Source organism: Tachypleus tridentatus, chromosome 3, assembly GCF_004210375.1.
Source record: "Tachypleus tridentatus isolate NWPU-2018 chromosome 3, ASM421037v1, whole genome shotgun sequence".
NCBI lineage: Eukaryota > Metazoa > Arthropoda > Merostomata > Xiphosura > Limulidae > Tachypleus > Tachypleus tridentatus.
The window spans coordinates 75,404,388-75,417,264 of record NC_134827.1 but is presented as its reverse complement, the minus strand read 5'-3'; the positions used below and the strand labels follow the sequence as shown (position 1 = coordinate 75,417,264).

The 12,877-nt window shown below is 34.8% G+C and overlaps 1 protein-coding gene across 4 annotated transcripts in view; it reads left to right on the top strand.

Moving 5' to 3' along the window:
* The window catches only part of LOC143247214 (transcription intermediary factor 1-alpha-like), a 61,602-nt gene that overhangs the window by 9,311 nt on the left and 39,414 nt on the right, over nt 1–12,877 (top strand). The window lies entirely within an intron of this gene.

Here is a 12,877-nt window from a genome sequence, read left to right as displayed (position 1 = left end):
TCAGGCAAACTGTGTATTGACTAATATTCAACTTGTTTTTATTTTCAGTTAAATACTGTAAGATAAATTTAACTTTTTTATACCTTATTCAGTAGGTTTAGCTTTCTTAGTAAAAATGAAAACGTTTTATTTTTTCGAATACAAGTTCTAAAAGTTCCACCTAATTAATATAGGCTTAACTCATCAACAAATCACGTATCAATGGAAATCGCACTTACTAATTTTGTCGTATGTATGGTATTTATCATGCCGGTATTTCCTCATTGAAAACAAAAACTCAGTAAATATTCATAAAACTGAAGTGACAGACGATCCAAGCAATAAACTCGTTAATATGAAAACATGAAGTCAATATCCAGAAAACTGAAGCAACTGACCAACAAATTCACCAATTCTGTAAACACTCAACCACACAAATAACATCACTAATAAATCAATACAAATATCTAACAAATACCCTTCAACAAAATACATTTTTCAATCATGTTAGTAAATATAATAATATAGACAAATTGAAGACATTATGGGCTTCTCAACACAGAGTGTATAACATTGAGAAAGACTATTTGATTCAGTATGCCTTTAAGAGGACACAAATTCTTTCAAGAACTGCAAGGACATCTTTAATTTGAAGAACTTGAAATAATTCATGCATAGCTTTTAATCATAGATTTCATTTACTGAGTATGTGATAAGTACATTATTTCCATCCTAGTACTTAATACAAATACAGGTCATGCTATTACGTGTGTGATGACAGTAGTAATGCTATGACTAAAACTAGATTGACTTCATCCTGAGTAAGTCTCCTCTCTAAGTTTTTGCAAGTTCAACTTAAGAATGACAAGATCTTGTATGTAGATACCATCCTTAAAACCTAGTTCTGTTTACAGACAACCTAACTACTAATTTTTGATGGTGAGTCAGACATGATGACTTATAAATTCACGCTTTTACTAACTGTTTGACAACTGACACAGTAATGGTGTTAGAACTCGACAGTTTTTTTACATGTTAAGCCACATTTCTGGGTGGGATTTCTTGACATTTTTTATGCTTGCAGCATTGTGCACTCTAAATTTACACAACAGTATGTTATATTTATGTTACTGCTTTAAAATTGACATCAAAGTTTATGACCCATGAAAGTTAATGTTTTAGTGGGTAAAGGAGAAAACTTTATTTTAAATCTATGACATTTCAACAATATTATGTTATCATCAGATATAATATATATAATACAAATTACATTTTATTGGTTTAACTATCTTGTCCATGTCATTTTAAACCACCTTCACCTTTAACTTGGCTCAAATTACCTACCTCAAAGGCTTTTAGAAATACTTTAGGTTTTCAGAAAGGAGTTTTTTTTTTTTAATTACCCATTAAACAATTCTAGGAAAGAACATTAGCCAAAACAATTATATTAAGTATTAAACTTGAAATATATATATATTTTTAAATGGTTTACTTATTACGGATGCTATAACATTCAATAAACTTGATGTTGCAAAGAGCTCTGATTATCAAGTGGTCTTCTAACAGAAAGCTATATTATGCAGCAGTGTGGAACTACAAAGGCAACATGAACTTGGTCACTGGGTAAAGAGGCCACGCCCTGTATTAGGGTTCAACAAACTTTATTTCGAAATTCCCAGCAATACATTATGAATGAAAGACATGATCACAAACATTTTACTCACAGTTTCTTTTGAAAGTTTTACATTTTGCCATATCTAATACTTTTTATTTGTATAGTTTTTTTATGTTATTCAGGGCTGTTGTTTAACATTCACTTATTTTAAGTATAATTTTTATATGTTACGACAAAGGTCAGTATTTTGTTCGTGTCTGACGTTCTCTATTATTAAATAAGTTAAGCTACACATCATAAGTATGCATTTTACTTAATAATATGTTGTCTCTCACTTTGAGTCTGTGTTTTAATTAATTTAAAGACCCAAGGTCTTTTTAAGTGGGCTGTTCTGAACTCAAAAATGTTTGTTACAAGTTTCTGTAGTGTTCAGGTTGTTTTTTTTAAACAAGATCACTTCATAAACTGTTCAAAAACCTACAGACTAATTTTAAATTATGACGTTTTCTTTGTTTATATAAAAAAAGGAACAAAGGTTAGTTGTTAAATAAGATGTAAACTTCTATAAAAAGGGTTTTCTTTAATTAAAATGGTTTTCTAGACAGAACTGTAACACACTGGGGAAATATTTAAAGAGACACGAATCCAAAGAGAAAGTTAGAGTGTGATGCTACTTTGTTTAAGTATCTGAGGCAGTATTTGGTTAGAAAGATAGTTATAATTAGTTGTTTGATGAAGACCAAACATAGAAATTAGCAACAAAGACGTCTCCCAATAATAACCTGAGAAGACAGGAGGCTATAGGAGTCACTTGAAAACAGATGTACAGAAGGCTAGAGGAGTGACTTGGAAACAGATATACAGAAGGCTAGAGGAGTCACTTGGAAAGAGATGTAAGGAGGCAAAAAGGAAGTAACTGGATAAACAGAATGATGAAAGTTTCAGGATAGATAAAAAAACAAAAGTTTCTGAAAGCAAAAGAAATTCTAAGGTTGTTGTCTAAACAAAAGTTATATTTAACAATGACTTCATGTACACATAGAGAAGTTATAAACATATATGAATTATAAAAGTTTGTTTGGAGTTACGGAGAAAGCTGCACAGTGAGATATCTGTCTTTTGCCCATCGAAACCTGGTTTCTAGCTTAATTTCAAAAGGTTCATACTTATACATATGACCTTTATAGAGTATTGTAATACAATGTTACTGGGGGTTTTTTTATGGATTTTTTTTCGACATCCGGTTGAGAATCAGTTGCGTTATTTGTGTTTTTATACAATATTCCACTTGAAAACTGTATACGCTATGAAAAGAAAATGCATATCACTGTGTACTAGGGGGTAAATAATTCACAACTCAAAGGGCTTTCTAAAATCTGCTCACCATGAGTAGCGAAACCCGGTTTCTAACAATGTAAGTACGTAGATATACCTTTATGCCACTGGAGGGCATATTTAGTGTGTGTGTGTATTTTTTTTATAGAAAGCCGCATCGGGCTACCTGCTGTGTTCACCAAGGGGAGCACAATCCATTATTTTAGCATCCTAAATTCGGAGACTTACCGCTGTCCCATAGAGGGACGAAATACAACGGAAAGAAATGTTCATATTTCATTTTCTGCAGACGTATACTTTCACTTACAGTGTTACAGAAGCCTCGTTTAATGTGACCCACATTGTATCTTACGTTGTTAAGGTTAAACTTAGTCACTCTTTTCTGAATATTAATCGAAGACTTACAGTGCAATGCCCTCCACCTCCACACTCGAATTTGTACTATGGTGGTGGGATTTATCTGTTCACACAAATACAAGCTCGTAGGATTTGTTTGTTGATTGAATATCGTGCATAGCTACTCGAGGGCTATCTGCGCTAGCCGTTCCTAATTTAGCAGTGTAAGACTAGAGGGAAGGTAGCTAGTCATCACTACCCACCACCAACTCTAGGGCTACTCTTTTACCAACAAATAGTGGGATTGACCGTCACATTATAACGCCCCCACGGCTGAAAGGGCGAGCATGTTTGATGCGACCGGGATTCGAACTCGTGACCCTCGGATTACGAGTCGAACGCCTTTACACGCTTAGCCATGCCGGGCCACCTCGAAGGAACAGAAAGGTTGTTGTTCAAATAAGCCTAAATTTCGAACGCCTCCTGCAAAGATTCGTATTGTTTAGATAAATTAAGATTATTTGGTAAATGTTTTATTTCACTCACGAACAAGAATGACGGATGCCTTGAAAACGCAAACATTTCGTCGTTTTTAAAAATAAATTAGGTAAACAATAGAAATAACCACATAGACTTGTATGTGAAAAATTAGAGATGAAACACGTTAGGTTGTATACATTTTATATTATATTCTTTTTTCATGTGTATATATCATTATATTCTCTCAGTAGTAGTCATATAAAGGGAATACATATGTCTTTAGGGAAAACTTTGCTCAGCTGTTCATGGACACCTGAATATCATCGAAGTTTCTCAGTAGTGGTCATCTAAAGGGAACACATCTTCAGTGGTATTTAAATCATGAACTGTTGAGCAAAAATGTCACTCTGCGTTGAGTCAAGTTTCACCTTTTTTATCTGTACTGATCACTTTAGTCGGTGCGTGAAAACGTTGCATAAATATAGAATGTAAGCGACAGAATAGTGTATAGATCCCGTTGTGGTCCAGCGAGGTAGTAAAAAAAATCAAGCTGTCCATAAACAACCGTTTTGGTTAACAAAAAAAAGTAAACACTTAAATATCAGTTTAAGTGTTAATAATTGACTTACCATTTCTTAACGTTTTACTGTAATGGGTGCATCTGCTTTTATGAGTAAGGTTCTGCAATGTAAGATATGTTTTCCAGTTGGCTTCGAGTAGGATTAATCACTCATCTGCTTCTGTATTTATACACCAGGACCCGTCTTGTAGTAAATAGTACAACAAAAAGAAGAACTTTTATCTGCAAGTTCTGGTTACCCTCTGGTTCTCTAAATCTACATCTGTAATAGCAGATTTCCTTTAACCTCTGACCTTTCAATTCAGCCCAACATGGCCGGGTAGTTAAGGCAGTCGACTCGTAACCTGGACGTAGAACACTTTGCTGTGCTTGTGTTCATATGGTGTATTTCTCGATGTACCGTATTGTGGAGCAGTTATAGCTACATTTATTATTTTAGTTACGTTTGGTGTATTGCAGTCACTAGAGGACTGGTGGTTAGGGCACTCGAGTCCTAACCTGTGTTCGCTCTCTCTCTCTCTCGACGTTTGGGTATGATATGTACGTACCCTGGAGGGTCAGGTTCTCTTTGACCTCTTCCTACTTCTCGTACTTGTGTGATCGTGCAGTGTTTGATGGTGGTAGTTACTGCATTTTTGGGTCAGAGTGAGCTAAATTTACTCCGACCCTTTTCAGGACAATGTCCATGTATTGATATACATGTATAGATGTTGTTTTTGAATAAATAACAGAGTTTTGTATCATATTAAATATGCTCAAGGGGGCGCTCGGGAATGAACCGATGTGCCTGTTTGCTTTGTTTGTTTTTGAATTTCGCACAAAGCTACACGAGGGCTAATTATGCTAGTCGTCCCTAATTTAGCAGTGTAAAACTAGAAGAAAGGCGGTGGGTTGTGATGACTATTATGATTATGTTTCACCAGGTTAGAAAAGGCGTTCACACCACAACAAAAGTAACACTTTAAAATATTGTAAGAGCAAATATTACTCTGCTATTATAATAATATGTCTCATGTGTTTTCGGTTTAAACATTAAATTAGCCCGGAATGGTCAGGTGGTTAAGGCACTCGACTCATAATCCGAGGGTCGCGGGTTCGAATTCCTGTCACACCAAATGTGCTCGTCCTTTCAGCCCTGGATACGTCATAATATGATGGTCAATCCCACTATTCGTTGGTAAAAGAGTAGCCCAGGAGTTGGCGGTGGGTGGTGATGACCAGCTGCCTTCCCTTTAGTCTTACACTGCTAAATTAGGGACAGCTAGCACAGATAGACCTTGTGTAGCTTTGCACGAAATTCAAACCAAACCCTCCTCGTGCCGCGAGCTTGTGATTCAAATGTACGAGCTGCGCCATTCAGACTTTATTTAATTCCGATGATGAACCACAGCATTATTAAACTCATTACGTGCTTATTGTTAAGCACAAAGCTACAAAATGGGTTTATCTGTGCTGTGCCTAGCAGAGTTGTCGAAACCCAGTTTTTAGCCTTCAGCCTTACCGCTGAGCGAGTTTTATGTAATTAATACTGAAATAGCTTTGCTAGTTACATGTCACACACCAGTTAACACTAAAATAGGTTTGCTAATTATATGTTACATACTAGCTAATGCTAAAATAAGCTTGCTAGTTATATGTTACATACTAGTTAATATTAAACTAGGTTTGCTAGTTATATATTACATAATGGTTTACACAAAACTAGGTTTACTAGTTATACGTTACATGCTAGTTAATCAATGGCTGTTTTTAATTCAAAACTAAGGTTATTTTCAGTGCTAACTTAGGGCGTTACAAAAATATTGAGCAAACTGATCAACGTAGATTTATTTGCAAATGTGGTTATATGAGTTGTGAAAATCGATGCGAACATAAAAGTAACAACCAAACATGAATAGGAAATCCTCAAGAAGATATATGAAGTTTTTTTCCTGAGATAATACAGATACATATGATTCCTATCCCCCTCAGGTTTACAGAATGTATTACCACAAGTTTGTGTAGAACTCGTTATTTGTTGCACAGATGTTGTTGAAGTGTACAAACCTGTTTTACACTTCTGTTATTTATGCACACTTCAGGTGAAGAAAAGCCTCACAACAGTAACGCTGTTCACCCCAAGAAAAGTCACAAAGCACGTGCGTGTGCTGGGTTACTAGTTGTGGCAGTATGTTGAACAACATGAAACTGCCAAAAAATAACCTTCATTGTGTAACCAGCTATAGATTCTATTCACGGAAGAAAGAAAATTAAATTACTGTAATACCTGTTTGTTTGTTTGTGTGGTAAAGGAAGTAAAACAAAAAATATGAAGAGCTAAAAAACACAAGACTCAGCAGGAAGTTTAAGGGCTTTCCACGCTAAAATCGGGTTTTGATACCTACAGCGGGCAGAACACAGATATACCCATTTTGTAGCTTTGCACTTAACAAGAAAACAGCTCTCCAGTGGCACAGCGTCATGTCTCCGGACGTACTCCGCTTGAAATCGGGTTTCGATACCCGATACCCATAATAACATGGATAGTCTTTGTGTAGCTTTGTGCTTAACTACAAAGAAACAAATAAGCTTTAGAATAAACCGATTCAAAGTAAAAATAAATTTAAAATTCGTGATAATTTTATTACCTTTATTATCCTTAAACATGCAGTTAATATTACTGACTCGGTACTGTTGAAGTATTAAGTCGACATACAGAGAAATAATTTCAATCAATTTTTATCTGTTTTGAAGTTCTGCCATAAAAAGTTACATAAATAAAACTAAAAGAGAGGTTAGAATTTGTTATCAGTTTTATATTGACAACGTGATCCATAAGATTACAAAATTAACATTTATGAAAAGTGGTGGTTTCACTGTCCTATTTCCACCTGGTTATCTTTTCTCTGTATACTAGCCTGAAGGAACCGTAATGATACATGGGTATATAATAAAACCCTGTACATGAACTAATGTATATTCCAATCGACTCCTCGTTTCTAACTCAACCCGCTAGTAAATTAGGTTCTTGTTCTTCTCAAACCTTGGAACGTTCTTGGCTTGGATTCAGCGAAACGCTGGGGAATTGGTGTGCTGCGTGGTGTAAGTGATTGTTCTCTGTGGAATCGGTACGGTGGATGGAATGTCTTATCGATTTTTAGACCATTAGATACAATACGCTCAGTTAATGTTGGTTCTTGTTATTCATGCGCATGTTCCAAATCCCGAATGTTTTTTTATTTTTTATTTTATTGATCCATAATTCCACTCCTTAGTGCCTGCGTGGTGAACAACGTTTGCGCTAACTCCAAATGAGGAATCGACCCGTTGGCGATTAGAGCAAAACTCCTAGTCACCACTGCCACTTAAAACATTCCATGGCCGCTTCAAGTAAAAGTTCTGTATTAAATTCAAATATGTGTATCACGCTGTAGGCTTCTAATGTTGAAGGTTTCAGTATTAAAATGAATACCTTTCAATGCTTTATACTCATTTATTTCATTAATATTCTCTCAGCTTCAACTCGATCGATTTCTAAACATATTTGGCCTCTAGTGGCCCAGCGGCAAGTCTTACGGCCCGTAACCCTAAAAATTTATGTTCGATACCTGCAGTGTCCGCAACACAGACTACACTTTGTGTAGCTTTTCGCTTAAAAATCAACAGATACGTCGCCGTAAGTGAAGATGCTTATTAAAAATTATTCTAAATAAGGCTAAACAAAAACTTGAACCATCTCTCTACGGTAATAAGTCTTATAAAGTAACATAATCCTATTTAACGTATTGTACGTTATAGGAATACGATGATGACAGAGGTAAGAAATAGACAAGAGTAAGGAAATAAAACTCGTATCCCTTACCTATCTGTGTAATAATCTCTGATGACCCTCAGTCCTTCTGTTTAATCTGTGAACAACGCAATTATTCTAATCAACGCATGGTTTTTCGTCATCGATATATTAACGGTGACTTCGGATGAAATCTTCACCTATTATTAGATTTTTACAGTGTAAAACATTTTGGGAAGAAACGTCATTAACAAGTAAATGTTTGTGGTGATGTTTTCTTCTCATATCCCTGTAGTCACACATGTAGTTGAGTAGAAATAGAGAGAGATCAGTAACAAGGAGAATTCATCTGATAAACAGTCTTCTCCAGAATGTTGAGTGGACTGTTTCATCTCTCGAACACTGCTTTACATCTGTATGAGTTGTTGTTGTTTTTTTGTCTATAAATAAAAACGGAATATTTAGGTCTCCTACAGAGTTATTGTGAAATTCTCACTGCGAGAGAGAGAGAGAGAATTGTGAATATAATTTAAATTATTGTAAAGTCTACAAAGAGTGTTTTGACTCTGATGCAATTAAAGTTATTATAATGCCTACAATAAGTGTTGGATTGTAATATAATTAAAGTTATTGTAACGTCTGCAATGAATGTTTTAACTGTGATATAATTTGAGTAAAGTCATTACAATGAGAGAATTTATTTGTTTCTTTGTTATTAAACACAAAACATCGCAATGGACTATCTGTGCTGGGACCATTACGAGTATTAAAACCCAACTTTGAATATTGTAAGCCCACAGACTTATGTCTGAGTCTCTGTTATGAGATAAAGTACAACGTTCTTTAACATGAGTGTTTTTGAGCATATTAGTCATAAATATTTGTTTAATTGTATGTCCTATATTATATATGTGTGTATAAACAAGCCTTTACTCCATCTAAACAACAACAAAAAACACACCAGATGGTCAGGGCGCTGGACTCGTAATCTGCTGATCGTGGATTCAAATTCCTGTCATTGGACATGTTTGCCGTTTCAGCCTTGGGAGTTTTATAATGTGAGGGTAAATCCATTCTTTGGTAAAAAGAGTGTTCCAAGAGTTGGCAGTGGGTGGTATTGCCCAGTTGTCGTCCCTCTAAATTAGGGATGGTTGCTGCAGATAGTTTTCTAGGAATGGCTTTGTGCAAAATCCAAAAGAAAAAGGAGACAACCACCTCTTGAAAAAAATATGTATATATGTTGTTTCTTGTCAGGGTTGCTATGAAAATTATAATTTGCTCGTGCTGATGTCATTTTATCTTTCAGAGGCTCTATGGTAAGTTTGAGAGGTTGTTACTAGCCATTTACAGTAACCAAGTAACCATATTGTTAAAGGTTGAAGAACAGAAAAAAAGAATCCAAATAATTTGGACTTACAAAATTCACCATAGCACAAGGTTTAACAACTGGATTTGATGGTAAATAACTGCTGAAAAATAAATTTGACCGGGGAGAAGAAATAATTAATTTATGTAACTTTGAAACATCTACTATAGTACACGTCTTTTACAATCCTTTATCCAGAAATATATAAGTGAGGCTTCCAAATAAGGTTGTTGTTTTCTTTATAAGTATTTTCTCTTGGTGGCTTCTTGGTAAACTTGGGGGATTATAATGCTAAAACGCATGAGTTGATATCCATGGAGGGTTGTGGTATGTTGTATTATTAACTTTAGTAAGTTTGGCATAATAGGGACACCTGTTAAACTGTCCCTAAAGGTTAAATAATGGCTTTACTGATAAACTGTTCCTCAAGGTTAAAGCATAGTTTTATCTATAAACTGTCCCTAAAGATAAATAATGGTTTTACTGATATACTGTCCATAAAGGTTAAATAAGAGCTTTACTGATATACTATTCCTAAAGGTTAAAGAACGGTTTTACTTATAAACTGTTCCTAAAGGTTAAAGCACAGTTTTACTTATAAACGTTACCTAAAGGTTAAAGTATGGTTTTCTTCATAAACTATTCATAAAGGTTAAAGTGCAATTTTACTTATAAACTTCAGATTAAAGTATGATTTTCTTCATAAACTGCCCTTAAAGGTTAAAGTATGGTTTTCTTCATAAACTATCCCTAAAGGTTAAAATTCAGTTTTACTTACAAACTGTTCCTAAAGGTTAAAGTATGGTTTTATTTATAAACTGCCCCTAAAGGTTAAAGTATGGTTTTCATCATAAATTGTCCCTAAATTTTCAAGCATTCACACTTTTTAGAATGAAAATAGTGATGTACATAACAGTTCATCTGAATTATTAGGGTGATGTAGTGATGGATTTAGAATAAACCACTATAAATTTAATAAGGTGAAATTGAATGCAATGAGGGGAGATTTAGAAAGTATAGAACATCAAGGAAGTTGACCTTTTTTGTTGTTGTTTTTTTTTAATATCCTGTTTGGTCAACTGAAAATACAAAAAATTAAACTCCAGAAAATATTTTTAAAAATACATTTAGGGTAGCAAGCACCCACTTAAGGTGGAATTAGAGATGATCCAGGATGATAAGTATTGGATCATTATGGGGTGGTGGAGCTAATTAATTTTGAGTTAGCTAATGTAGCTCCTCTCTCGGGGAGGTGGGATGATAAAAATTGTCCAATAATTATAGGTGTATTAGTCTTTCAGAGTCTGATAATGTTTCAGAGATTCAGGTTACAAAGCTTATAATTTTATATGCAAAAGCGGCTCGTTTGGGTTGAGAAAATATTTTATGTAGAAAAGCAAACAACGTTTTGACCTTCTTCAGTCATCATCAGGTTCACAAAGAAAGAAAGAAGTAACTGGCCGGAAGCTGACCATATGTTTGGAAGGGGTTGTGTAACTGAGTGTTGGAATGTAGAGAGCGGTGTTAGATGTTTGAATATATAATTTTATTTTATATTTAATATAGGTATAAAGGTGTTTATTTTGGGTTTAAGTTGTTGTATAAGTAAGGCTTCTTTAATTTTGCGTTGTTTATAATTTTGTTGGAGGATCAGCAGGGTTTCACCAAGGGAAAATCATGCCTTACTAATATATTGACATTTTTTGAAGTTGTTAGTGTTTATGTACATGTGTGGATTTGGTGTACTTGGATTTTCAGAAGGCATTTGACAAGATGCCACATAGAAGGTATGTTAAAAAAGTTATCTCTGTGAGTCTGGGGAAGTGAAGGTAAGTTGACTTATTGGGTAAGAAAAGTGGCCAGATGGAAGAAAGAAGAGGGTTGTTATAAGTGGAGTTTAGTCTAATTTGGTTAATATTATATAGGGGCCATCTCAGGGCTAGTAGGAGCTATCTCAGGGTTATATGTTACAATTTTGCAGTTTTATTTCATTAATGACATATATGAAGGAATGATTAATAACATATGTAAATTTGCTGATAGTATTAAGGTTAAGGACATTGCTTGCTATGTGGAGGTGGATGCTGCTTTTCAGAAGGAAATCATTTGGTGAGTTGGGTGAATAAATGGCTGTAATTATAATAAATACAAAGTAATGTGTGGGATATAATCTGAATTACTAGAATTTTTATGGGAGTAACCATAACAGTGTTATGGAAGTAAATGATCTTAGTGTTCTGGTTGATCAGTCCCTTTAGCCATTCAAGCAGCGTGTTATTATTAGTAGTAAGGCAAAAAAGTTCAGGTTACGTGTACAGAAATGTTGAATACAAGTATGAGAAGGGTATAATATCATTGTATAGCTCATTGATTTTGTCACATTTGGAGTACTGTGTTCAGTATTGGGTTTCTTTTCTTAGAAAGGACATTGAAAAGTTCAGAGAATGGTTACCAGGATGACACTTGGATGGAATCATACTGAGATAGTTTAACATTTCTGAGCTTGTTTTTGCTTGAAATAGAAGAGTTGAAGGAGATCTGATGCAGGTGTTTGATATTGTTAAGAAACTTGAGTACTGATTCACCTTCTCATATTTAATGGTGAGAATGGTAAGACTATAAGGAACACAATTTTAAATTTTGGCAAGCAGGAGCCATCTGTAGCTAAGAGAGCTTTATTTTATTTTTTTTTGGATGGTCGACCTTTGCAATGGTTTTCTTTAATATATAGTAAATGCAGTTAGTTTAAAGGAATGTTTGATAAATATTTAAACAAGGACTAATATATTACTTTGAATATTTTACTTCTGGAATGTAATATAGTGGATAGAAGCAGCACATCATTTGAAATTTAAAGAATGGAAAAGGAACTTCAAATTTAAATATCTTGTTGAGTGTAATATGAAAAGCTTTGAAACAAATCCATTGTTTAAGTGTTGAATTATGATGCAGTGTACCATAACTAACGTCTACAACATTAATGGACTGCGTCTAATTTATTAATAATTGCACGTAGTTCTGTTATATATAGCGTTCTTTAATTATTGTTTACTAGCTAACGTGGCCCGGCATGGCCAGATGGTTAAGGCACTCGACTCATAATCCGAGGGTCGCGGTTTCGAATCCTTGTCACACCAAATATGCTCGCCCTTTCAGCCGTGGGCGCATTATAATTAACCGTGTCAATCCCACTATTCATTGGTAAAAGAGTAGCCCAAGAGTTGGCGGTGAGTGGTGATGACTAGCTGCCTTCCCTCAGGTCTTACACTGCAAAATTAGGGACGGCTAGCGAATATAGCCCTAGTGTACTTTTGTGTGAAATTCAAAACAAACTAGCTAACGTACTCGTTCAACGCAAGGGAAAGATATAAGAACCTTGGAGTGACATGAGGGCGGGTGATCAGGTCCGACCTTCGT